At 41.3% G+C, this 24907-nt stretch overlaps 2 long non-coding RNA genes across 3 annotated transcripts; both read right to left on the bottom strand.

Annotated features, from left to right (window-relative positions):
• Window positions 1–1047: 1047 nt before the first annotated feature.
• Window positions 1048–8235, bottom strand: LOC105358747 (uncharacterized). 2 transcript variants are annotated; one of them, XR_002874199.2, is made up of 5 exons: window positions 8128–8228; window positions 7987–8075; window positions 6126–6263; window positions 3489–3618; window positions 1048–1862 (listed from the first exon to the last, which is right to left on the bottom strand). It is a non-coding gene; the product is annotated as an uncharacterized LOC105358747 (long non-coding RNA). The 2 variants fall into 2 exon arrangements; XR_002874200.2 differs by lacking the exon at window positions 7987–8075 and having other exon boundaries at window positions 8128–8235.
• Window positions 8236–11506: 3271 nt separating this feature from the next.
• Window positions 11507–12486, bottom strand: LOC111948247 (uncharacterized). Its single transcript, XR_002874202.2, has 4 exons — window positions 12295–12486; window positions 12134–12216; window positions 11924–12008; window positions 11507–11648 (listed from the first exon to the last, which is right to left on the bottom strand). It is a non-coding gene; the product is annotated as an uncharacterized LOC111948247 (long non-coding RNA).
• Window positions 12487–24907: the final 12421 nt, after the last annotated feature.

Raw genomic sequence — 24907 nt, 5'->3', positions numbered from 1 at the left:
CCTGTCACTACACAACGATGTAAATAATGTATGTATCAATACTGTGTTATGTTTAGCCAAGTTTTTTATACACAAAAATAGGTTACAGAAATGCCACCCCAGCTTTAGCTTCTTTAATAATGAGGTCAATCTATACTTAAAATCCATAAAGTTAATCGACTCACCTAAAGCCATAACAATTTATGACACCCTGAGTGATATTCCTGATGTCTAAGACAGTTTATTTATATTTTGTATCCCCCTGCTTTTTGCAACACTATCCAACTCTGAAATTGTTGTTTTCTTATGTTATACCTTTCCCTGATTTCTCTATGATTATGAATATAAATAGGTTTATGTTTGCATACTGATAAGAATTTTTCTTCTTTTTGCTTCCTTTCCAATTATAGTATTCTCTTTTGTATTCGCCATATTTTGTAATTTTATGTTAATGTTCTGGTATTGTTTTGTATTGTGTTCTATAAATAAAAAAATAAAAAAGGACCCCGAGAAAAAAAAAAAAAAAGATCTCGTGAAAAGGTACGTTGCTATTTATTAATTATTTTTATTTACATTTCTACGGACCCGTGTATAGGTTTCATTCTGTGTTGTTGCGACTTTGAAGGACATTTAAACAAACCGGAAGAATGTTGTTCAGGAACGGACTGGAGGGTTCTCTAAATTTACTTAGCGATTTTTTTTATTCAATATTCTTTTACATGTTAAAGTATTCACACTACAAGTCTAAATGCTGTGTACAATGACTGATCTTTTCCATCATATCGGTGGGCTGACGTGGGGTCATGTGACGCGAGTTTCTTTTTTTTCCTGTGGAAAAATCTCGTAAAATAAGATCGTCTGAGGTTTAATATTTGCGTTCAATAACTTTTCTAGGGACCGATGTACTCTGTCGTAACGTCCATGCAAGCGTATTTTTTCAACATCAACTAGTTGAGTTTAGAAATACACTGTAAATAATAAAAAAAAAGACGTTTGGCTCTAAACTGGTTTTGTGATTGCTCCCACGTTTATCGGGAAGATTAAGTTCTAAAAATAAGCCCAGCGACAAACAGGTGTTTATTTTTATTTTTTACAGAAATTAATGTTTCCATTACTAATGCAAACTTTTTGTTTTGCAGGTACTTAAAGAAACAAAACATCAAATGTTTCTCAGAGGGAAGGTATGTCGCATGACAGATTGCATTTTTTTTATTCAAACTTTATTGACTGTAACAATTCCAAACAGCAACAAGAAAGGAACAAACCAGAGGATTATTATGAAATTTTTCACAAAAACATTGAAAGTGACGCACAGATTGAATGTTTTAAATGCTTTCTTATGGTCAGAGTTTCTTATTGTGTTCATGTTTTGTTTGAACTCATTGATAAAGTTAGAAAAATGGGGGGGGGGGGGGTATGATTTCTAACTTTGTATTTATGAATGTGCCATATGGATAAAAATAAAAAAGGTTAATGATGTAGAATTGTTCTTTTTATGGGATGGACAGTGGGTGAGGCACGACAGATTGCAGTAAAACTAAACAGTAAAACATTCAAACTGTGAAAATACTGTTGAACTTCTGTTGAGAATAATTCATTCATAAATCTGTCTATAAATTAGGATTTCAGCATCTGGATCATTTACGTCTATTTTAACATAAAAGGGGCTAAAAAGAACTAACATCAACAAACAACAACTACTAATAAATATTATAGGAAATAAGGAAACTAAGTATAAAAAAGTAAAACAAAATAAATGTACATAGTATATCATATATTATTGTAAATAAAAAAATAAACATGTCTGACTAAGAGTGGGGGTTGAGGGCGGGGGTTTTTTTTGTCTCTTTTTTGGAATCCAGCGTAGAGGCCATGACCCCCCCCTGCAAGAAAAGTAGAGAAGGTTCAATCAAACAGTGATAGACAATGGGCTACAGTTTGTTCACTCAGTGCTTACAGGACGACTGTTTTTAATTTGATTAGTGTCAATTATCCTTTGTAGGAAATATTAGTACCATTCAAATATTCATGAATAATTACAATATTACATTGATTTTTAACGCATAGCACAAAAGCATCAAATATCAATATCTAACAACTTGTAGAACATGAATAATAAAACTTGGACATGCATCCATCATCTACCCCTTTTGTCCTTTTATTGACAAAATTAGAAAAGATTTATATAATTTTAAATAAACAAAAAAACAAATTAGGCTGATTATTATTTGGACGTATTTATTTGTGACCAAGCAAAAAAAATTGATGGAAATTCATGTTGAAGAGGCACGTTGCTGGATTGTCCGTACGTATTTTAACCATAACCCCACCTTCTTTACTTGCAAATAGGCACTTCAAAATAAATAAATAAATTCATTAATAATAAATACAATATAAAACATGACTAGCACTCCATTAACTCCATCTGGGTTTCATAAATAAAATAAAAACGTTTACCACTCAAAACAATCATCAGAACTCTAACACAGTAAATATGCCAAACAAATGAATAAAAAAGCATTTATATACATTAGAGTTCTACTTTAAAATAATAATAATGTAAAATAAAAACTGCTCCTTTTTTCTTTAAATGTCCTCATTGCATATTAATCTTTTCCTCCAATCACACGGCTGCATTCTGAAAGATGAAAAGTGTAAACTTGTTTAAGAGATGTTTAGGAGGACTACTGTAAACTAAGATAAATGTGTTAGTTAAAATAAAGTAATAATGCATAGTTATTTTATAATAAAAGACTAAAAAAGGCAAATTAATAATACAAAATCCAAATCTTTACAAATTCTGTAAGTATTTTGTCGTATTAATTTATACTGGTGGAAATGCAAAGAAAAGCGACAACTTAGAAGAACTGGTTTGAACATGAATTATTGCACAAAGACGGAAAGGTGGGCGTGTCTCCAGGAAAGAGATCCTCATGACAACCAACATGATTTTGATACGGAGGCTGATGCTTCAAGGAGAAAAGAAACGTCAACAGCCAGTGCTGATCAGAACACAATCCAATATTCTCATCATTTGAATAAATCCTGAAATGTTCATCTGCTGCTGTTTGTCTGCATTTCTTGATGAAATTTTGCTGCAAAATAAACCCATTAACCATCACTGTTCTGTCTGTGATGGAAGAAACGCCAGGGCTACTATGGGAAGATATACGGTAGTCAACATTTTCTTGGAAAGGATTCTTTTTAAATAATATTTTATAGAATCTTTTAATAGTGTGTAAAATGTTTTTAACTACAAAGCATTTTAATTGCATGTTATATGTTTTATATCAACTGTAATGCCCATTAAAAAGAAAAGCACAAGTAAACTTGAACTGAATTATTTTTTTCTTATTAAAGATTTGAGGAAAAGTGTAAAAATAACCACCAGATGAATAATTCTGTATTTTCATATTTCTTTGGAGAAACATTTGTTGAGGATAAAAAAACACAGGAATATATAAAAAACATATCATTTTTGCTAACTGTGCAGAAAAATAAGATTGTACCAGGATAGTAAAATGTCAGGAGTTGGGACACTGGTGGACGGCTGTGGGGCTGAAGTGGTGGGAGGATGGATGTCTGAAACGGTTGATGGTTGGACGGCTGAAGCACTGGAGGGCTGCTGCTTTTTCCAACCTTAATGGATGAAAATGATAAAATAATTAGTGTGGTTGTTTTGGTGAGACATGACCAGGGGCCTCATTTATAAAACTTTGCGTAGGATTTGCGTCAGAAGTGGCGTACGGATGAAACATAGGACGTGCGATTTATAAAACCGTGCGCACGCACATCCTACGCATCTTTCCCTTAATAAATCACAACCAATTCTAAATGCAGCGCAGCTTTTGCGGCCTCATGACACGCCCATAGTTGCCCATAAATAGTCCGTGAAACGCCCACAAATGAATATTCATTGATTGCTAAACCATGGCACACACAGAGAGGAAATCAAAAAAACGTAACTTCACTCAATGTGAAGTAGAAGTTATCGTTGGCGAGGTGGAAAAGAGGAGAAAAGTGTTGTTTGGGGCACAGTGTGGGCATTACTAATGCCAAAAAGGCACGTGAGTGGCAGACGGCGGCAGACGCCGTAAATGCTGTAGCCTCACAACCTCGGACCGTGGCCGAAATAAAAAAGAAATGGTCGGACATCAAAGTCGAGGCAAAAAAACGTCTAGCGCTGAACCCCACACACACACACACACACACACACACACACACACACACACACCCGTGTCTGCCACGGGTGTGGGGGACACCGGAGCTGACCCCTCCTGATGAGAGACTGGCGGCAATAATTGGGGAATCCCTTTTAAGTGGAGTGGTGACTGAGGCGCAGGGGGACACCGACGCGCCAGATGAACCGGGTGACACACCCCCAAAAGCCCGCAGAGGAAGTGGGAACCGGCTCATAAGCCACTCGTCCTCGTTTGCCAGCAAGTCTTCTTGCTGTCTAAAGATACGTTCACTCTGAATTCTTCCATTTGCCACATCTTCTAAGAGCGCAAGATCAGCCATTGTGCGTCATTACGCATTGTGATGGGGCATTTTATTTCCCTCCATTTAATTACATCTGACAAGCTACAGATGTTGGTAATAATCCACGTGGAAATGGGAAATTGATCAGCAAATGTAATTTCTTGTTGCTTTCTGAATGGTTGAGACATACGCCATACATTGTTTTATCAAAAATAAAACAAACTAAAGGCATATGCATGAATACCATAATTCTGTAGCTTATGAAGAAATGTTTTACTATGAAAACAACTTTCCCCAGTGGACAATTAATACATCTCTCTCTATCTATCTATCTATCTATCTATCTATCTATCTATCTATCTATCTATCTATCTAGTTGCAGCTATATCTGCTCCTCCAGACGGACACATTGACGGGAATGTCAGTTTTGTACATTATTTCGTTCTGTTAACTATATTATTTATGAGGATGAATTGCACAACATGCCAATATTGCAGAAAATATTTCACTTTTCTTTCTACAAAAAAGTGTTCATTTGAATTTCTGTTGTAATTTTCGTTTGATTTTTTTTTTTGTTTGTTTCACTGCTGATCGATCAAACGGGTGTTCGTGTAGGCTGTTAATTGTAAGACTTGCTTTGTGAAGTCTTCATGTTATTTATGAGAGGCAGTATTGTCATTTTCACTTTCACGTGTTTCTTCCATCTGCCGACGGTGTCGCCGTTTCTCATTTCACCCGTTTTTGTGCGTACGCCTGGGTCAGAGCTTCCGTGAAGGACCGCACATTTTCCCGTCAAGTTTGCTTTTTATAAATCTCAACTATTGCGTACAGAGTGGCGTACGCCTTCTTTTGTGCGTACGCAACGTTTATAAATGAGGCCCCAGATCTGCTGACGGTTCACAAATGAAAGTTTCTAATCAAACTAGAGTTCATGCAGATTGAAGATGTCGTGTCATCAAGCTTCCATGAATAATGACGAACAACAACAGACTGAGGTGAATGTAAAATTATTATTACCAGTAGGCCTGCACATTATACCGCAAATTTATCGTTATCGCGACATTAAGCTGTGCAATATGCATACCACAAAAGACGGCGAAAATCACAATAAATGGTTTCCCTAAATGTGCTAAAACAATCTCATGGCAGCTTGAAATATTGAACAAATGAAATAAATCCCTTTATGCATTTAACCAATCGGAAGGACCCGTTTACGTTGTTGATCAATCAGATGAGCCCTTTTATGTTTGATGTTTGCCTCCTACGTCGACAAGGGTCAGTTGGAGTATAACTTTTAAACTGTTGCAGTGAAATGGAAATGATGTTTTTGGTTGTTTTGCTATTTGTTTATATACCGCGAATTATATCGTTATCGCAATATTAATCACCAATATCGCATATCGCGAGTTTTCCTCATATCGTGCAGCCCTAATTACCAGTATACCTGATACAAGGCCTTCATCCAGGCAAAGCATGTTTGTGCTTGATCAGGGAACTTAGGGCAACTTAGGGGGCACAACATGTGTGTGGTAAGAGGCGGGACTTTTTGGCAGGTTTTGCATCAATTTTTGTATCGTCATCGTCAAAATTTAAATTATCATATAACACTGTGAACAGATCGACAATTGGTTAATGACTCTGAGTCACAGATGGTAAATACATACCAATACAGACACTTCATCACATGTGAGGCGTTCTCTTTTGGCCTGAAATCTTTGTAGCCCGCCTTACATTTGGATGTTTTGGCGGCCACAGCGATCACAGTTGATGCAAGTAGTTGTCGAGCCTCGTGGCAGAGTCAGCTGAAAATAGGAAAAGCAGAATTTTTATGTCTCCAGTTCCACATTCTGATAAGATTTGGGGAAAATATTGCCATATTAATGACAATGGTTGTTAGTTTTACAATTAAATTAAGGTAGCAATTGAAGTCTAACAGTTTTGTAAGAATGTGCAGGTTATTATTTCTGAATTTTAAAAAGAAAAGTTATAAAAGAAGGTCATGAAGACTTGGTTTTGAGCTGAAGATGTCTTTCCTCTTATCCAAAATGATTTCTGGAATAAAACTGGTAAAAAAGCAGTTTGACTGGATCAGAGAAAAGGTCTGAGCGAGTGTGACGTCACCCATTTCCTTCCAGATCCATCATAACAAATTCAATTCTGTCGTCGTTTCTCTGTGATACAGACGTCACCACGTTGGAGCCAGTTGACAGTGATTGATCTGAGTCAACGTTTCTATGGCAACTACTGTCGCCAATCAGGAGTAAGCTTGTTGAAAGTCCACACTGCTTCCACTGAAAGTGAGCTTGGTGGAATTTGTCAAACAAACATTCAAGGTGGCACATGCTATTACTGAGGCATCTGTTTGTCAGTCTATAATTTGAATAACTTGTGATAAAGAAACAGTTTTGTAAAACAAATAACTGGAATTAGCAAAAACATGTTTAAAAGGGTATCGCAACAAGAATGGTTAATCTGACCCATAGAATGACTAACAGCTGTTTGTTTCTCTTTAGAAGTCTACAGGATTTTGGCTCCTTGGAGCCAGCGGGTACTTCCTGTTTGGAACGTGAGGGGGAGGAGTCAGTCAGTCCAGGTCTCTGAGACAGAGACTGTTTTAAAATATTTACAAAACCAAGTCCAGATGATCGTTGTTACAACTTTTTTTGTGTAAATTTGGAGAAAAACCCTAAATAGGTCAATCATAACACTTGAATATATCAGTAAATTACTGTTCCTTTTTTTGCCGGGAAACCGGTGTGGGTACCGGATGTTCTCGGGGTCCTTCGACCAATGATGACGTCACACTATTTGATTGGCTGTAAGTTGCCACGACCAATGAGTTAACGTCGCTAAGTTTTTTTTAAAAACTTTATTGACAATTGCGGTATCATACATTAACAATGACATTAACGTTAACAACGAACAATAACGATATAATCGATATTGCCTCGAAGATCAGTCACAATTGCCAAATATAACATATTGACATAGAAAATAAAGAATAGAGGGGAAAAAAAGAAACAATGAACATAACACACAAATAAATAAAAACCTAAGTAAACTAAAATAAAGGAACATAGAAAAAATCTAAGTAGTCTAATACTAGTTAAGTTAGGGGTACTCGTGAAGTTTTTATTTCTGAACAAAACTAAGCAATTTCAAGGCATTCTTCTTTTTCATACAATGAAGTGATTGAAAGCAAAAACAGAGCTCTTTATTAAATGTTATAAAAGTGGTTTGGTCTTCAAAACTTGACCTCACCAAGATGGCGGTGCTCTCCTCCCATGAGCAACCACGTGATGTCCCCTCTAGTGATATAATTCATTGGAAGGACCCTGAAGGACCCCGAGAACATCCGGCAACCCGAGAACATCCGGTACCCACACCGGCGGTGGCGCGAGCGCTGCCATAATCATTAGCTAATGTAACCCCGATTCTCACAAACCTCCCTTCCTCTGCTCGACCACAATAACTATACAGTTGAAACAAATAATTAATACATTTTTCTATGATCATAGTAGTAACCTGCAGTCGTGTTACGTTCAGTCTCTCGATGGAGGCCGTATTTTTCAGCACCGCTCTTCCGTCACAGTGATAACAACAGCGGCATTCATCTGTCAGATGAAAATACTTTTCATTACTGCCTCTTGTGTTTACATTTCTTACCTTTGAGACTTCTTTAGCTCGTGCAGAGATGCAGAAAGCGCGACAACCAGATTACCTTTATTGACGCCCAACACCCACCGACCGGCGCGCGGACACCTGGGGGTGGGGTGGCCAATGAGTTATATCACTAGAGGAGACATCACGTGGTTCCTCATGGGAGGAGAGCACCGCCATCTTGGTGAGGTCAAGTTACTGCTGCAGTGAATGCATTTGAATACATTTTTTGCATAATACCAGTTCATTGTTTGTGTTTCAACTGCCAAAATCAGAGAACTGAGTCCATGAAGGAGGAAGTATATCATTTCACAGGTAAGTATTATAATTTTTTCTTTTAATGCTGCAGGGGCTTTATTAATAGAACACATGTTGACATGCATGATGCTGCAGAGTTATTATCAACATGCTGCATGATGTATGGAGAATTTGCTGTCAACATAAATGTACATTTTATTTTGCTAAACCTGTATACAGCATACTAGGCTATTATGGTAATATAGATTTATACATTTCTGACTCAGTGACTGAACTTTTCACTATTCACTATTCAGACTTAAGGAAAAAGTGGATCTTAGCAATAAAAAGAGCTAACCCAGATGGATCACTGTGGTACCAACTAGTAATACAGTCTGACTGTTCAAAACATTTGTGGAAACACATTTAGATAAGAGGCCAGACTGTTTGCTTGAAACCCAACACCATACCATCTGTGTTACACAAATTGATCACTCACATGAATCAGTATAAATCTTAAATTTTTCTTTGTTGTTGTTATTTTAGGGTAAATCTACTGTTCACTTTTGGACTTCTTTTGAATATTTATTTTATTATTATTATTATTATTATTATTATTATTATTATTATTATTATTATTATTATTATTATTATTATTACTATTAATAATAATAATAATAATAATAATAATAATAGACTTATTGACTTACTATTGATTTATTATTATTATTATTGACTTATTGTTGGGTTTTTCTAAATAATTTAAATTACATGTCAAAGAGGTCTAAAACTCCTAAATGTTTACAAATTATTTTTTAAAAATTCTTTGTAATAATTTTTTTATTTGTAAGAAGTCCTGCAACAATGCCTTTTCATTAAAGTTTGAGCTTTTAAGGCTGACTGTTTCTCTTCTTTAACAACAACAAATGATGTATCTATATATATATTATATATATAAATATAATATATTTACATATATGTATAAATATACATAAATTGTAAAACATATAAAGTTTATAAAAGCTACTTAGACACCACTAAAAGCAATAGAAATCATCGTCATGTGGGCGTCGTCGACCTCACCAAGATGGTGTCACGCTCCGCCACCGTCGGCCAGGCTTCATTGGGGGTGGCTTTATGTGCACGGCGCGCACGCATGCGTATTTGCACTAAAATTTTCACATGGCCTCTTTGGCATATAAACCTAACATTTCTATCATTTGTGTCTAAATTACGAGCATTAAATAACACAACTTGATTTGTGTGTGTCAAAAAATATTCCATGTTGGGTCTAAATCAGATAAGCATTGTTCATCACATCAAATATTTACTTATTTACTGTATTATACTGTTTTCATATATTTATTACTTTTATCATCTAAATTGTCCTAAGATTTATGAAAAATGAAAATCACACACTGAAAAATAGGGTTTGCTGTATCAGTTTATTCTGCATAATGGAATGTTTGGCTCAAAACTGAGCTCTTTGGCATCAACTCAACCATTGGTTTGGAGGAAGAGAATTGCTACCTATGACCCCAAGAACAGCTTCCCCACTGTCAAACATGGAGGTGGAAGCATTATGCTTTGTGGCTATTTTTCTGCACAGAGCTACGTCGTCATGTTGATGGAGCCATTAATGGAAAATCCTGAGTGAGAACTTCCTACCCTCCTTAAGCCAGGACCCTTCAAATCAGTCATGGATGGGTCTTCCAACAGGTTAGTGACCTAGAACCTACAGCCAAGGCAACCAAGGAATGGCTGAAGAACAATCATATCAAGGTCATTGAGAGGCCCAGCCCATGTCAATCCTATGGAGAGATCTCACAGTCGCCAAGCAACAGCCACCAAATATTCATGATGTAGAAGGGTCAAAAGAAGGGCAAATACATTTATATAAATTCTTTCAACTTGATTTCTTTCTAGGTTTGCAATTCTGCACAACAAACAAAGGACAAAAACTTTTTTTCCTCCAAATAAAAGGAAAAACCTTGAAACTTCATGTGAGTTCTTGGCAACTGCCATTTCCCAAATCCTGCTCATACTGGACCCACATCTCCATGTCTTGGATATAAGTAATTAACTTGCCAATAACAAAGACTTATTAAAGGTCACTGAGGTGAACTTTGTAGACAAGTGCGGAAACTGTATAGTGTAAGGCTGATCGGCAAATAAAAGACCATGAAAGTCATCTTGGACTATAGTAGGCACAGAGGAGGGTTCACAGCTTCCCTTTCCTGGGCATCCCCATCTCAGCTGATCTAACTTGGTTTCCTAACATCCAGGACGTTATCAACAAGGCACATCAGCACGTCTGAAGCTGCTGGCAACCTACCGCTCAGCTAGTCCAACTGCATCATGGTCTGGCTCTCAGATCAAACTGAAGAAGAGCAGCAGAAGCTTCAGTGCTGAAGATACTGGAGCAGATCATCGGCTACCCCCTTCCCTACCTGTCATCCTGTCTGAGTAAAGGAACGTGTCAAGGACAGCACCCTTCCTGCAGCTAACATACTGATAAATACACGTATCACTCCACACTTCTAATATTCTTAATTTCTCATGTCATTTACCCCTAATTTAAGATAACTCATTGTCATTTTGTTACATTTTACTTCAGTCTTGCTACAATTAAAATGTAGTCTGTACCCTGACAAAGGATTTGGAGATGCATAGCACATTTATTATATGAGTTTAATAGGTCAGTGTTTCATTCTAAGGTGTTGGACATACAAATCAAAGGCCAAACGTTTGAGTTAAAATGAGAAGTGTCTTCAGCACAGGTGTGAGCACTGAAATGTTTAGCTAGTGTTGTAGAAACTTGAACGGAGGTAAAAAACAATGTAATTGTTGAAATTTAGGTTGAAAAACCCTTCATTGGTGCAGTTCAGAAAAAAATCTCTCATTTCAATTAAAAGTCATTTATTGGTACAAAGTTGAAATGAGGTTGTCCTTCATATAAGCCTTTTTTTAGGGGTGGAGCTGGGGCTTGAACTGCAGAAAGTCTCCTCCTCAGCAGACAATTAGTCCCTCATGTCCTCTCTCCATCAATGACTCTGTGCTGCCTAAAAATGAAAAGAAGAAGAAAACACATAAATGCCACAAGCCCTGGACATCCATGCAGATCACAAAGAGAACCTCCTGACTTTGCGGGGCAGAACCTTCCAAAAGCTGGGAGGAGAGCTCTTCAACCACACTTCAAGGACCCGCAGTGCTGCTGGACTTCACCAACCACAGTCTGGTCAGCAGCATGACATCATAGAGCCTTTAGTTCTTTACCATGGCACCATAACCTGCAATCCATCACATCATGCTTGATTAGTTATGCAACAACTTTAGAAAGTGTAACCCTTGTTCTATCCTAGGCACTTTACCATTGGGAGTTGGGTCATCTAGACCCACTAGACAGTACTCTGAACCTTTTTTCTTCAATGATTCGTGATCTTCACTGGTGTCCATGGATTACATGAAATCTTTCCACCTTTATCCACCTTTGTCATGGTAGGGAGAACACGTCAATGTGAGGGTGGGGTCACAAGATAGCACAAAGGTTACAAAAGATTTTTACCATATGTTGATGACAGCTGATTCTTGTTTTCCTGATGCTCAGACAAAGCCCTTCAGTGTTTTTCTCTGGGTCATTTTGATTGTTCCTTGTGGGAAGAGATTAATGTATTAATAATACTGAAGAAATCAAGACATATTCCACATCAACACCATGAGAGTAACATAAAAGAAACAAGCCAACATTTATCTACAACATTACCACAGTCTTTACCTGGAGGTATCATTCTGGTAACGTCTGCTCCAGCTTTTCTGACTTCCGCTTGTTCCAGCCACCGGCCTGAACGGCGAGGATGTCTGTGCAGAATGAAAGGATCAAAATGTATTAAACTGAGAAAACAAACTACACAAGATGCATCTTCAATGAGTATTTACCAGTTTTTGACACATATGTACTGGGAACATGTGTCTGGTGAAGAGAGGAAGCTGTTCAGTCGGTTCAGTCCCTTTCCCTGATGTTGTCCCTTCTTGATTTCATCCTCGGATCCTCATCATTTCAACCAAAATGTATGTTTGCAAACTTTTGAAACATAAGGGGTTAGAAAAAAACTCCAACAGGAATAAGGGCAGAGGCCCTAAGGGAGACCCAGGACACGCTGGCCCCGGGGTCCCCCAAGAGGAGCTGGAGGAGAGGGAAGTCTGGGCATCTTTGCTTAGACTGCTGCCCTCACAACCTGGTTCTGGATGAATGGAAGAAGATGGATGCATGGATGGAACGTGTTCAGGCCTTTCAGCAAAACTCCACGATGGCAGACTCCGATCCTTCCTCATTTACTTTGCCAGAAGACTTGTTGGAGGACTCTGGTGCTGCCACAAACTTACCTGCTCCACATCTCCCATCTCCAGGATTCTATCAAAACAAATGAATGTCGTATATTAACATGATGAAATGACACAAAATACAATAAAACATATATGCAGGCGTGTTCATTTTCTTAAGGAAGAAGACGTGAAAATAACTTTGCATGTTCTATTTCCCCATGAATCTTCTTTCTCTTTCGGCTTTTCCCATCAGGGGTCGCCACAGCGGATCATCCTTTTCCACTTCACTCTATCATGGACATCTTCTACCCTAACATTAGCCAACTTCATGTCCTCTGTTAAGACATCCATATATCTCCTCTTTGGCCGTCCTCTTGTCCTCCTGCCAGGCAGCTCCATCTCCAACATCCTTCTACCAATAAATCCACTGTCCCTCCTCTGAACATGTCCAAACCATCTCAGTCTTGCTTCTCTGACTTTGTCGCTAACACAGGCAACATGAGCCGTCCCTCTGATGTACTCGTTCCTTATCCTGTCTAACGTGGTCACTCCTAAGGAGAACCTCAACATCTCGATATCCGCTACCGCCATATCAGCCTCTTGTCTCTGTCTCACTGCTACCGTCTCTAACCCATAGAGCAGAGCTGGTCTCACCACTGTCTTGAACACCTTTCCTTTGAGTCTTGCTGGCACTCTTCTGTCACACAACACTCCTGACACTTTCCTCCACCCGCTCCAACCTGCCTGCACTCGCCTCTTCACCTCTTTTCCACACTCCCCATCCCACTGAACTGTTGACCCCAAGTACTTAAACTCCTGCACCTTCTTCACCTCAACCCCCTGTAACCTAACGCTTCTACCTTGATCCCTGTCGTTCAGACACATGTATTCTGTCTTACTACGACTGACCTTCATACCTCTTCTTTCCAGAGCAAACCTCCACCTCTCTAGCTGTTCCTCCACCTGCTCTCTACTCTCACTGCAAATTACAATGTCATCCGCAAACATCATTGTCCAGGGAGATTCCTGTCTTACCTCGTCTGTCAGCCTGTCCATCAGCATAGCAAACAAAAAAGGACTCAAAGCTGATCCTTGGTGTAGTCCCACCTCCACCTTGAACTCCTCTGTCTGACCTACAGCACATCTCACCACCGTCATACTTCTCTCATACATGTCCTGAACTACTCTGACATACTTCTCTGCCACTCCAGACGACCTCATACAGTACCACAGCTCCTCCCTCGGCACCCTGTCATACGCCTTCTCTAAATCTACGAACACACAATGCAGCTCCTTCTGACCATCTCTGTACTTTTCCATCAACATTCTCAAAGCAAAAATGGCATCAGTGGTGCTCTTACGGGGCATGAAACCATACTGCTGCTCACAAATCTCCACCTTCTTCCTAAGCCTGGCTTCCACTACTCTTTCCCACAGCTTCATTGTGTGGCTCATCAACTTTATTCCTCTATAGTTGCTGCAGTTCTGCGTGTCACCCTTGTTCTTAAAGATCGGAACCAGAACGCTTCTCCTCCATTCCTCAGGCATCTTCTCACTCTCTAAAATCCTATTGAACAACCTCGTTAGAAATTCCACTGCTATCTCTCCTAAGCACTTCCATACCTCCACAGGTAGGTCATCAGGACCAACGGCCTTTCCGCTCTTCATCCTTTTCATTTCCCCATGAATGCAGTTCACAAAGGAGGTCCCCACAGTGTTTTTGGTCAGAAACGCATCTTCAAAATATCCACTGAGCCTAAAAGAACAGAAAAGTTTACATAAGAAAAACATTTATACCATCAAAAATGTAGGTGGAAAAGAATTTTACACACCCCAGTTGGCTCTCAAAACAGTACATTTAGCAAGTTCCATCCACTGCTACAGCCAACATGGAGGGAGAGCATGCAGGACCCTGGAACAGATGAACCTGACAGCCTCTCCATCTCAAAGTTAGCAGAAGATCAGTCCAGGAACAATTTGTACATGTTGTCTCCAAATAACTGACCAGTCTGAGAGAGGAAAGGGAAAAAAACATGAGGTTCTTTTATGTATATACATACATACATGCACACATACAAGAATCAGGAATCAGACATTCTGTTGGAGTGGAACTTTAAGTCCCACTCCAACAGAATTTTTAGCTATTATAAAATCGTTCCCAGCATTTTTTTAAATTACGATCATTTTGTTTTTTAAGACATTTTTCTGCAGCACAGCAGCTCATAAGAATTTCACCTTCACCTTGATTAATAAAAATGTTACATTTACTCATAAGGATACAGTTACTGACCCAGAAGGCAGATTTGTAATCATTAATATATCCATTCATAAGGACTTTTGCATCGCCAGTATCTATGGCCCTAATGTTGACGACTCTTCCTTCTTTCACAGATTCTTCACCTCACTCTCAGTTCACTCTGACTCCACAATCATTATAGGAGGAGACGTCAACCTGGTTTTGGACCCTGAACTTGACAGACTCAGCACAGCAGCACAGCAGCAAATCAGCGTACATGGCAGTCTGCAAGTATTCTAAAGCAGTACATGAATGATCTGGGTCTCTGCGACGCTTGGCGCTCATGTCATCCAAGCACTAAGGGGTTCACCTTTTTTTCTCCAGTTCATCATTCACACTCTCGTTTAGATTATTTATTAGTCAGTAACTCCCTTTTGAAAGAAATTAAAAGTTCCAACATTCATCCAATTATTATCAGTGACCATGCACCAGTTTCTGTTACTATTTCAAGGGAAGTACCCAGACCCTCGGGTTCAACCTGGAGGTTTAATACATCTCTGTTAAAAGACCAGGAATTTATTGAATTCTTTAAAAAAGAGTGGGCAACCTTCTTAGAATTCAACAATACTTCTGAAATATCACCAAGTATTCTTTGGGAAGCAAATCTAGCCACAGGGGTTGCAAGCCAGTAACTTCTGTGCCGGTCCCAAGCCCGGATAAATAGAGAGGGTTGCGTCAGGAAGGGCATCCGGCGTAAAAAATTGCCAAAATAACCATGCGAATCATCCACAACACTTTAGACATACCGGATCGGTCGAGGCCCGGGTTAACAACGACCGCCACCGATGCTGTTAACCTACAGGGTGTCGGTGGAAATTTGACTACTGTTGGTGGAAGAAAGAGGGGAGGCAGAAGGGTCCGTGGCCAGAGAGAGAAGGGAAAAGGCAGGAACATAGGTTTGAGAATAGGGACTCTTAACGTTGGCACAATGACAGGGAAAGGCAGAGAGCTGGCAGACATGATGGAGAGAAGGAAGGTAGATGTACTGTGTGTGCAGGAGACAAGGTGGAAGGGCAGCAAGGCACGTAGTATTGGAGGAGGATACAAACTGTTCTATCATGGTGTTGATAGGAAGAGAAACGGGGTAGGAGTGATTCTGAAGGGGGAGTTTGTAAACAGTGTTCTAGAGGTGAAAAGAGTCTCAGACAGGATGATGAGCCTAAAGTTAGAAATTGAAGGGGTGATGGTGAATGTAGTCAGTGGGTATGCGCCACAGGTTGGCTGTGAGTTAGAAGTGAAGGAGAGATTCTGGAGTGAGTTGGATGAGGTCATAGAGAGTTTTCCCAGAGGAGAGAGAGTTGTTATTGGAGCAGACTTTAATGGGCATGTTGGTGAGGGCAACAGAGGTGATGAGGAGGTGATGGGCAGGTTTGGTGTGAAGGAAAGGAATCTGGAGGGACAGATGGTGGTGGACTTTGCGAAGAGGATGGAAATGGCTGTAGTCAACACTTACTTCCAGAAGAGAGAGGAACATAGAGTGACATACAGAAGTGGAGGTAGGAGTACTCAGGTGGACTACATCCTATGTAGACGAGGTCATTTGAGAGAGGTTAATGACTGCAAAGTGGTGGTAGGAGAGAGTGTAGCCAGACAGCACCGCATGGTGGTGTGTAAGATGACTCTGGAGGTCAGGAAGAAGAAGAGAGGGAAAACAGAAAAGAAGACCAAGTGGTGGAAGCTACAGAATGAAGAAACTTGTGAGGAATTTAGGCAGAAGTTGAGGCAGGTCCTGGGTGGTCAGGATGAGCTTCCAGAGGACTGGGAAACTACAGCAGAGATTATCAGGGAAACAGGTAGGAAGGTGCTAGGTGTGTCATCTGGAAAGAGGAAAGACGGTAAAGAGACTTGGTGGTGGAATGAGGAAGTACAGGAATGCGTCCAGAGGAAGAGGTTGGCTAAAAGGAAGTGGGATGTAGAAAGGACTGAGGAAGGTAGACAGGAGTACAAGGAAGCGCAGCGTAAAGTGAAGAGAGAGGTGGCAAAGGCCAAACAGAAAGCTTACGATGAGCTATATGACAGGTTAGACACAAAGGAAGGAGAGAAGGACTTGTACAGGCTAGCCAGACAGAGAGACAGAGATGGGAAGGACGTGCAACAGATAAGGGTGATTAAGGACAGAGATGGAAAGGTGCTAACAACCCAAGAGAGTGTACAGAAAAGATGGAAGGAGTATTTTGAGGAGCTGATGAACGAGGAAAATGACAGGGAAAGAAGGGAGGAAGATGTGGTTGTTGTGGAGCAGGAAGTAGCAGAGATTGGAAAGGATGAGGTTAGGAAGGCTCTGAAAAGGATGAAGAGCGGAAAGGCCGTTGGTCCTGATGACGTACCTGTGGAGGTATGGAAGTGCCTAGGAGAGACAGCAGTGGAATTTCTAACAAGGTTGTTCAATAGGATTTTAGAGAGTGAGAAGATGCCTGAGGAATGGAGGAGAAGCGTTCTGGTCCCGATCTTTAAGAACAAGGGTGACACGCAGAACTGCAGCAACTATAGAGGAATAAAGTTGATGAGCCACACAATGAAGCTGTGGGAAAGAGTAGTGGAAGCCAGGCTTAGGAAGAAGGTGGAGATTTGTGAGCAGCAGTATGGTTTCATGCCCCGTAAGAGCACCACTGATGCCATTTTTGCTTTGAGAATGTTGATGGAAAAGTACAGAGAAGGTCAGAAGGAGCTGCATTGTGTGTTCGTAGATTTAGAGAAGGCGTATGACAGGGTGCCGAGGGAGGAGCTGTGGTACTGTATGAGGTCGTCTGGAGTGGCAGAAAAGTATGTCAGAGTAGTTCAGGACATGTATGAGAGAAGTATGACGGTGGTGAGATGTGCTGTAGGTCAGACAGAGGAGTTCAAGGTGGAGGTGGGACTACACCAAGGATCAGCTTTGAGTCCTTTTTTGTTTGCTATGCTGATGGACAGGCTGACAGACGAGGTAAGACAGGAATCTCCCTGGACAATGATGTTTGCGGATGACATTGTAATTTGCAGTGAGAGTAGAGAGCAGGTGGAGGAACAGCTAGAGAGGTGGAGGTTTGCTCTGGAAAGAAGAGGTATGAAGGTCAGTCGTAGTAAGACAGAATACATGTGTCTGAACGAGAGGGATCAAGGTAGAAGCGTTAGGTTACAGGGGACTGAGGTGAAGAAGGTGCAGGAGTTTAAGTACTTGGGGTCAACAGTTCAGTGTGATGGGGATTGTGGAAAAGAGGTGAAGAGGCGAGTGCAGGCAGGTTGGAGCGGTTGGAGGAAAGTGTCAGGAGTGTTGTGTGACAGAAGAGTGCCAGCAAGACTCAAAGGAAAGGTGTACAAGACAGTGGTGAGACCAGCTCTGCTCTATGGGTTAGAGACGGTAGCAGTGAGACAGAGACAAGAGGCTGAGATGGAGGTAGCGGAGATGAAGATGTTGAGGTTCTCCTTAGGAGTGACCAGGTTAGACAGGATAAGGAACGAGTACATCAGAGGGACGGCTCATGTTGCCTGTGTCAGCGACAAAGTCAGAGAAGCCAGACTGAGATGGTTTGGACATGTTCAGAGGAGGGATAGTGGATATATTGGTAGAAGGATGTTGGAGATGGAGCTGCCTGGCAGGAGGGCAAGAGGACGGCCAAAGAGGAGATACATGGATGTCTTAACAGAGGACATGAAGTTGGCTAATGTTAGGGTAGAAGATGTCCATGATAGAGTGAGGTGGAAAAGGATGATTCGCTGTGGCGACCCCTGATGGGAAAAGCCGAAAGAGAAAGAAGATTCTTTGGGAAGCAGCAAAAGCAGTCATGAGAGGGAAAATCATCTCTTATTCAACGCATAAAAAACGCAAGGAGAAAGCAGATTTATTAGAATTAGGAAATAAAATAAAAACTCTGGAGACTGCTTATGCTGCTTCTGCACAGGAACACATACTGGGCGACCTGAAAAATTTAAAGCTGCAGTTAAATGACATCATCAATAAACAAACACAATTCCAGATACAAAGGCTTCGACTGGAAAGATATGAAAAGTCAAATAAATCTGGCAAATTTCTAGCTAATCAGCTTAAAATTAATAAAGAAAAATCAACAATCACTTCTATTATGGACCAAACAGGGAATGTCACCCATGACCCGGTAAAAATTAATAATGCGTTTAAAGACTTTTATCAAAACTTATACACTCCACAGATCAATCCATCAGAACAAAGCATCAACTCATTTCTCAACAATATAAACCTGCCCAAGTTAAACGAAGATCAAATCACAAGTTTAGACTCTCCGCTCTCGTTGTCTGAGCTTCATGAAGCTCTGTCACTTATGCCTAATGGTAAAGCACCAGGACCCGACGGCTTTCCTGCAGAGTTTTATAAGGAATTCTGGGAACAACTGGCACCAACGTTTTATAAAACGGTAAAATTTATCAATGAAAGCCAATCTCTACCACCTAACATGAACCCCGCCAACATTATCCTTCTTCTAAAACCAGACAAAGACCCCACGAGTCCTTCAAGCTATCGCCCCATTTCTTTAATTAATGCAGATGTAAAAATTATCTGCAAAGCACTAGCACAGAGAATAGAAAAAGTCACTCCTCACATAATTGACTTTGATCAAACTGGATTCATCAAAGGCAGACACTCGGATGACAATGTCCGCAGACTCGTTAACATAATAGACTTTGCCACCATCAAAAACCAGGAAATGACTATACTATAGCTGGATGCTGAAAAAGCCTTTGATAGAGTAAACTGGAAGTTCCTCATTGCTGCCCTCCATAAGTTTGGGTTTGGAGAATCATTCATCAATTGGATCAAAATATTATATCACAACCCCAATGCATCAGTTAGAACTAATAAACAGACTTCCTACAGGTTTTTTCTTGGAAGAGGAACCAGACAGGGTTGCAGATGACATATTACTGTTTTTAAGTAATATACATTCTGTAAATGAAACGGCAACAATCATTAATGAATTCTCTTCTATATCAGACTATTCCATTAATTGGAATAAATCTGTTTTATTACCACTGAACAGTAATGCGGAGCAAGGACTCACAATACCAGTCAAATCAGGCAATATAAATATCTAGGTATTTATTTTTCCCCCAAAATATCAGAACTGGTGCAGCTAAACTACACCCCATTACTGAAAAACATACAGGACGATCTAACACGCTGGACCAACCTGCCTTTGTCTCTTATGGGCAAGGTAGCCACGGTAAAAATGAAAATCTTACCCAAAGTTAATTATCTCTTCTCAATGATTGCCACACAACCGCCATTAAAATGGTTCAAAACATTAGACTCATCCATATCAAGCTTTCTATGGAACAATAAACCTGCAAGAATTAGTCTAAAAACTTTAAAATCTGCAAAAAGCTGTGGAGGATTAGAATTACCTAACTTCCACAATTACTTTCTTGCAAATAGATTACAATACATCTTAAAATGGTTAAAAAATAATCCAGAAACCAACTCGTGGTTAGACTTGGAACAGGCGTTATGTGGAAAGATCAACCTGTCAGATCTTCCATTTATTAGCCAAATAGTTAAAAAACAGGATTGTTTCAAAAGTATTAATATAAATGCCACTTTAACAGCCTGGTGGGAATTTCTCAAAATATCAAAATCATCAATTCAACCGTGCAAAATGACACCCATCTGGAACAACTTGGACATCCTTATAAATAAAAAAATGATTCATTTCCCAGCTTGGCAAGCAGGGGGCATAAAACAACTAGAGCACATAATTATTGATAGAAGATTCATAACTCCCCAGGAACTTCAAGACAAACATGGAATATATAACTTCTTGGAATATCAGCAACTTAAATCAATTATTACTAAAAAGTTTAAATACAGAGACAACGATTTAAAGCTACCAGATGTAGTTACCACTCTGATCAATTTCTCAATGAATAAAACTCTCTCCAAAATATACAAACTTTTATGCAATTTAGATAACAATATTTCACTTCCAACAACAAAATGGGATGCGGATTTGAGCATCAGCACAGATGAAAGTTTTTGGTCAGAACTTTGTCTAAACACCTTTAAAATGACAAAAAGTCCAAATCTGCAGCTAATCCATTTCAAAACTCTTCACAGAATTTACTACACTGGACAGAGGATGTTCAAGATGGGTCTCAGTAACTCAGACATTTGTCAGCACTGTGACAGTAATCTACCCGACAATTACATGCATGCACTATGGTTCTGCACGCCTGTCCAGGCTCTCTGGCAGCAGGTATGTGCCGATCTATCAGTCTGGCTTAAGGTTTCAATCACAGCTTCACCGTCACTTTGTGTGCTTGGTGACATGAGTGCCATCGATGTAGAAGGAGGATTAGGCTCTATCATTTTCATAACTCTTTGCATTGCTAAAAAAACTATTTTAATAAATTGGAAAAGCAAAAAAAATATAAATATAAGTCAACACAGAAATCTGCTGCTTGATCATATCAGCTTGGAAAAAATGTCAGCCCAAAGTTCAAGTAACTTCGAAAGAATTCGGTCTCTCTGGTCTCCCATAGCTAACTCCGTGACTTAGGGGGTGGGGGGGGCATGGTCGTCGCTGCTCCTTGCCCTTCTGCCGTGGGCTGGGGTGGGGGTCGGGGCCTCCGGTGCCTGGGTGGGGCGGCCTGGGGCGCTGCGTGGTCCTCTGGGCTTGGGTGTGGGGGTGCGTGGTGGGGGGGTGGGGTGGTGGTCTGGCTTGGCTTGGGGGGGTGGTCCCTTTGCCTGTGCTGGGGGGGGTTGGCGGGGGGCGCTGCTCGGGGGGGGGGGGGGGCGCTGCTCGGGGGGGGGGGCCCAGCGGCGCTGGATGGGCTTCCCGTCTACACCTGGGGCTGGGATCGGCCCTTCCCTGGCTCTGGGGCGGGACGGGACAACCCTCTTGGGGCCCCCGGTCGCTCTGGGTGTCATCCGCTTCGGCTGCGGGGTCTGGGGGTGGGGTGGGGTGGGGGTCTTGTCGGCCCTGTCCTGTGGGGGGGCATTCTGGGGGAGGGGGGGGGGGCACTATTGGTACGGGGCAGGGGGGGTTGACGGGTCGGGGTCTCCGCTGAGGCCATCGGCGGTTTCCCCGCCTGTTGGCTGCCTCGGTCCCGTCGAGGCCTGACCAGAGCTCTTCTAGGGCCGGCGTTTGAGGGTGGGGGCCTGGGCTTGCTCCGGGGGGGGCCGGCGCTTTCTGGCTCCCCTCTCTCTGTGTGTGGGGGTGGTGGTGCTGGGCCTGGGGTGTCTGCGCCTCCGGGGGTGGGGCCCCGGGGCTGGGTGGGCCTGGCCCCCTTGCTGGGGGGGGGGCGGGGGACGGCTGTTTGACCACCGGGGGACAGTCTATCATCTGTCCCCAACTTACCCCCTTCCTCATATAACCTCATAATAGGGTGAGGGGGTGGGGGGCTTAGCCTGCGATGAGCCTTGGGGGGGGGTTTACTAGGCAGTGGCCCCCCTCCTGTGGTTGCCGTATGGAGTGGGCCCCCCCTCTTTCGGTTTAATTTGCACCTTAGACATGTAGGGCCCTTGGTAAGGGGGGTGCTTGGACATCACTGCCAGCAAGCAGCGGATGTCCTCCTAGCACCCTACCCACCAATTTTAACCGCACCTTAGACATTTAGGGCCCCTTGGTGGGGAGGGTGAGGGGACGTCACTGTGAGTAATCAGGAGATGTCCCCTTAGTGCCCTACCCGCCAATTTTAACCGCACCCCCCTTAGTACACACACCCCTCCCCCCTCAATATATACATCCCAACATGTATATATGGGTACTTCCCTTGAAATAGTAACAGAAACTGGTGCATGGTCACTGATAATAATTGGATGAATGTTGGAACTTTTAATTTCTTTCAAAAGGGAGTTACTGACTAATAAATAATCTAAACGAGATTGTGAATGGTGAACTGGAGAAAAAAAGGTGAACCCCTTAGTGCTTGGATGACATGAGCGCCACGCGTCGCAGAGACCCAGATCATTCATGTGCTGCTTTAGAATACTTGCAGAGCGCCATGTACGCTGGTTTGCTGCTGTGCTGAGTCTGTCAAGTTCAGGGTCCAAAACAAGGTTGACGTCTCCTCCTATAAAGATTGTGGAGTCAGAGTGAACTGAGAGTGAGGTGAAGAATCTGTGAAAGAAGGAAGAGTCGTCAAAATTAGGACCGTATACACTCGCTATACAAAAGTCCTTGTTCTGAATGGATATATTAATGATTACAAATCTGCCTTCTGGGTCAGTAACTGTATCCTTATGAGTAAATGTAACATTTTTATTAATCAAAACTGCAACCCCTCTTTGTTTGGAGTTGAAACTGGCAGAATACATAGCTGGATACTGGGAACAGCACAGGAGATGACCAGCTGATAAAGATAAATGGGTTTCCTGCAGTAAAGCTATATCTGCTTTAAGATCATCCAGGTGATTTAACACTTTCAATCTCTTTGGCCCAGAACCAAGTCCACGCACATTCCAGCTAACGATGTTAAGACTGTTCATAGGTGTTCTAACCGGGAGAGTGCAAGGCTAAATAGTGCGTGTGCCCGTCCGTGTGCGCGTGCACGCTGTGCGTACCTGCTACACTGACAAGCGCTATGCGTTGTGGGTGAACGTGTCTTGGCTATGAGCTGCATGTTACGTGCGTCCTGTGTGAGCCTAAGTGAGGTTTTTGCAGTTTATCAACGTGTGTGTGCGGGATCGCGTGTGCATGCTCTTATGCGCGCTAGTATGCGCGCGCGCCCGTTCCGTGCATAAATAAATACTCACCGTGGTTGCGTTGACTTTACCTGATTCACATATGAGAACATGGGAAGGGGGGGGGACAAGAGAAAAGAGAGAGGGAAAGAGAAAGAACAAAAAACAAAAACAACGAAACAACAACAGAAACATGAATGTGAGAGAAAGAAAAAACACTTTTCCACCTGAGAGGTGTGGATTATTGATGATCCGATTATTTCCTAGTTAAATAAGTTTGTGGGTTTCTTCTGGGCAGCGCAGATGTCAGTGCACCTCTGAAAGCCCTCAGCACAGCCAGGGTGTTACCTCTGGGTCCCGGAACAGCTTGCCGTTCACAAAAAGTTTATCAACGGCAACCACCGCACGGGCTCCAGCAGACAGGTGCTTCCTCCTCAGCGGGAAGAGGATTTTCCGCCGGCGGAGGATCTCGCCTGGAAACTGATCATTCACGCTGTAATGTGTGTCTTTCTCTTTCAGCTCTCGCCCTCTGCTTTTTACCTGCATCTTTTGTTTATAATGTTCAAATTTAGCAACAATAGGACGGGGACGCCTTCACCGTGATGCTGCGGCCTTTTAAATTTAAGATGGAAAAACGCCTCGTCATTCAACGTTTATCCTAAACAGCCAACACGTTTTTACTAAAAACCCATCTCTGGTTTCCCAAATCTAAACATTACATTTCTACAGAGAAAAGTTCAAAGCATCGCCCACCTTCCAGCTGTCCAAGAGTTCTTCAGCCGCGCGCCTTCCTGCGGGTTCATCCGGGGGTTTCCAGGGGAGTGGGGTGGGGGTGCCCGTATGACGCTGCGTTCACTGGCTTTTCGAAATACGCACTTCATGTCAATTGGGGCAAATTGTAGGCTTAAAAGCCTGTTTACTTTAGATAATATATCCTATTTAATATATCCTATTTAAAACTTTATCGAGAATAACTACAGGAAACAGTGATGAAACCTTTTTTAACAGATAAATTAGAGCACTTCATTGTAATACTATAATATATGAGATACGTAAAAAAAAATTGACAGTTAAAGAAAAAAGAATATAATAGATGCTAATATTTTATAAACTCCATCAAAATAATTGTTTCATCTCATTTATCATAATATTTATAGTTTTTTATCACACACCATTAGACTCGTAGTGTAAATAAATTAAAATGCAGAAAAATCAATTTAAAGAACTCTTTGGTCCGTCCCTGAACTCAACATTTTTCCGGTTTGTTGTCACATGTCAATCAAAGCCTGATCGCCGCA

The sequence above is a fragment of the Oryzias latipes genome, chromosome 11, assembly GCF_053564925.1.
Source record: "Oryzias latipes strain Hd-rR chromosome 11, Olatipes_Hd-rR_3.1".
NCBI lineage: Eukaryota > Metazoa > Chordata > Actinopteri > Beloniformes > Adrianichthyidae > Oryzias > Oryzias latipes.
Note: the sequence above shows the minus strand (reverse complement) of the source record. Positions and strands in the feature narration are given on the sequence as shown.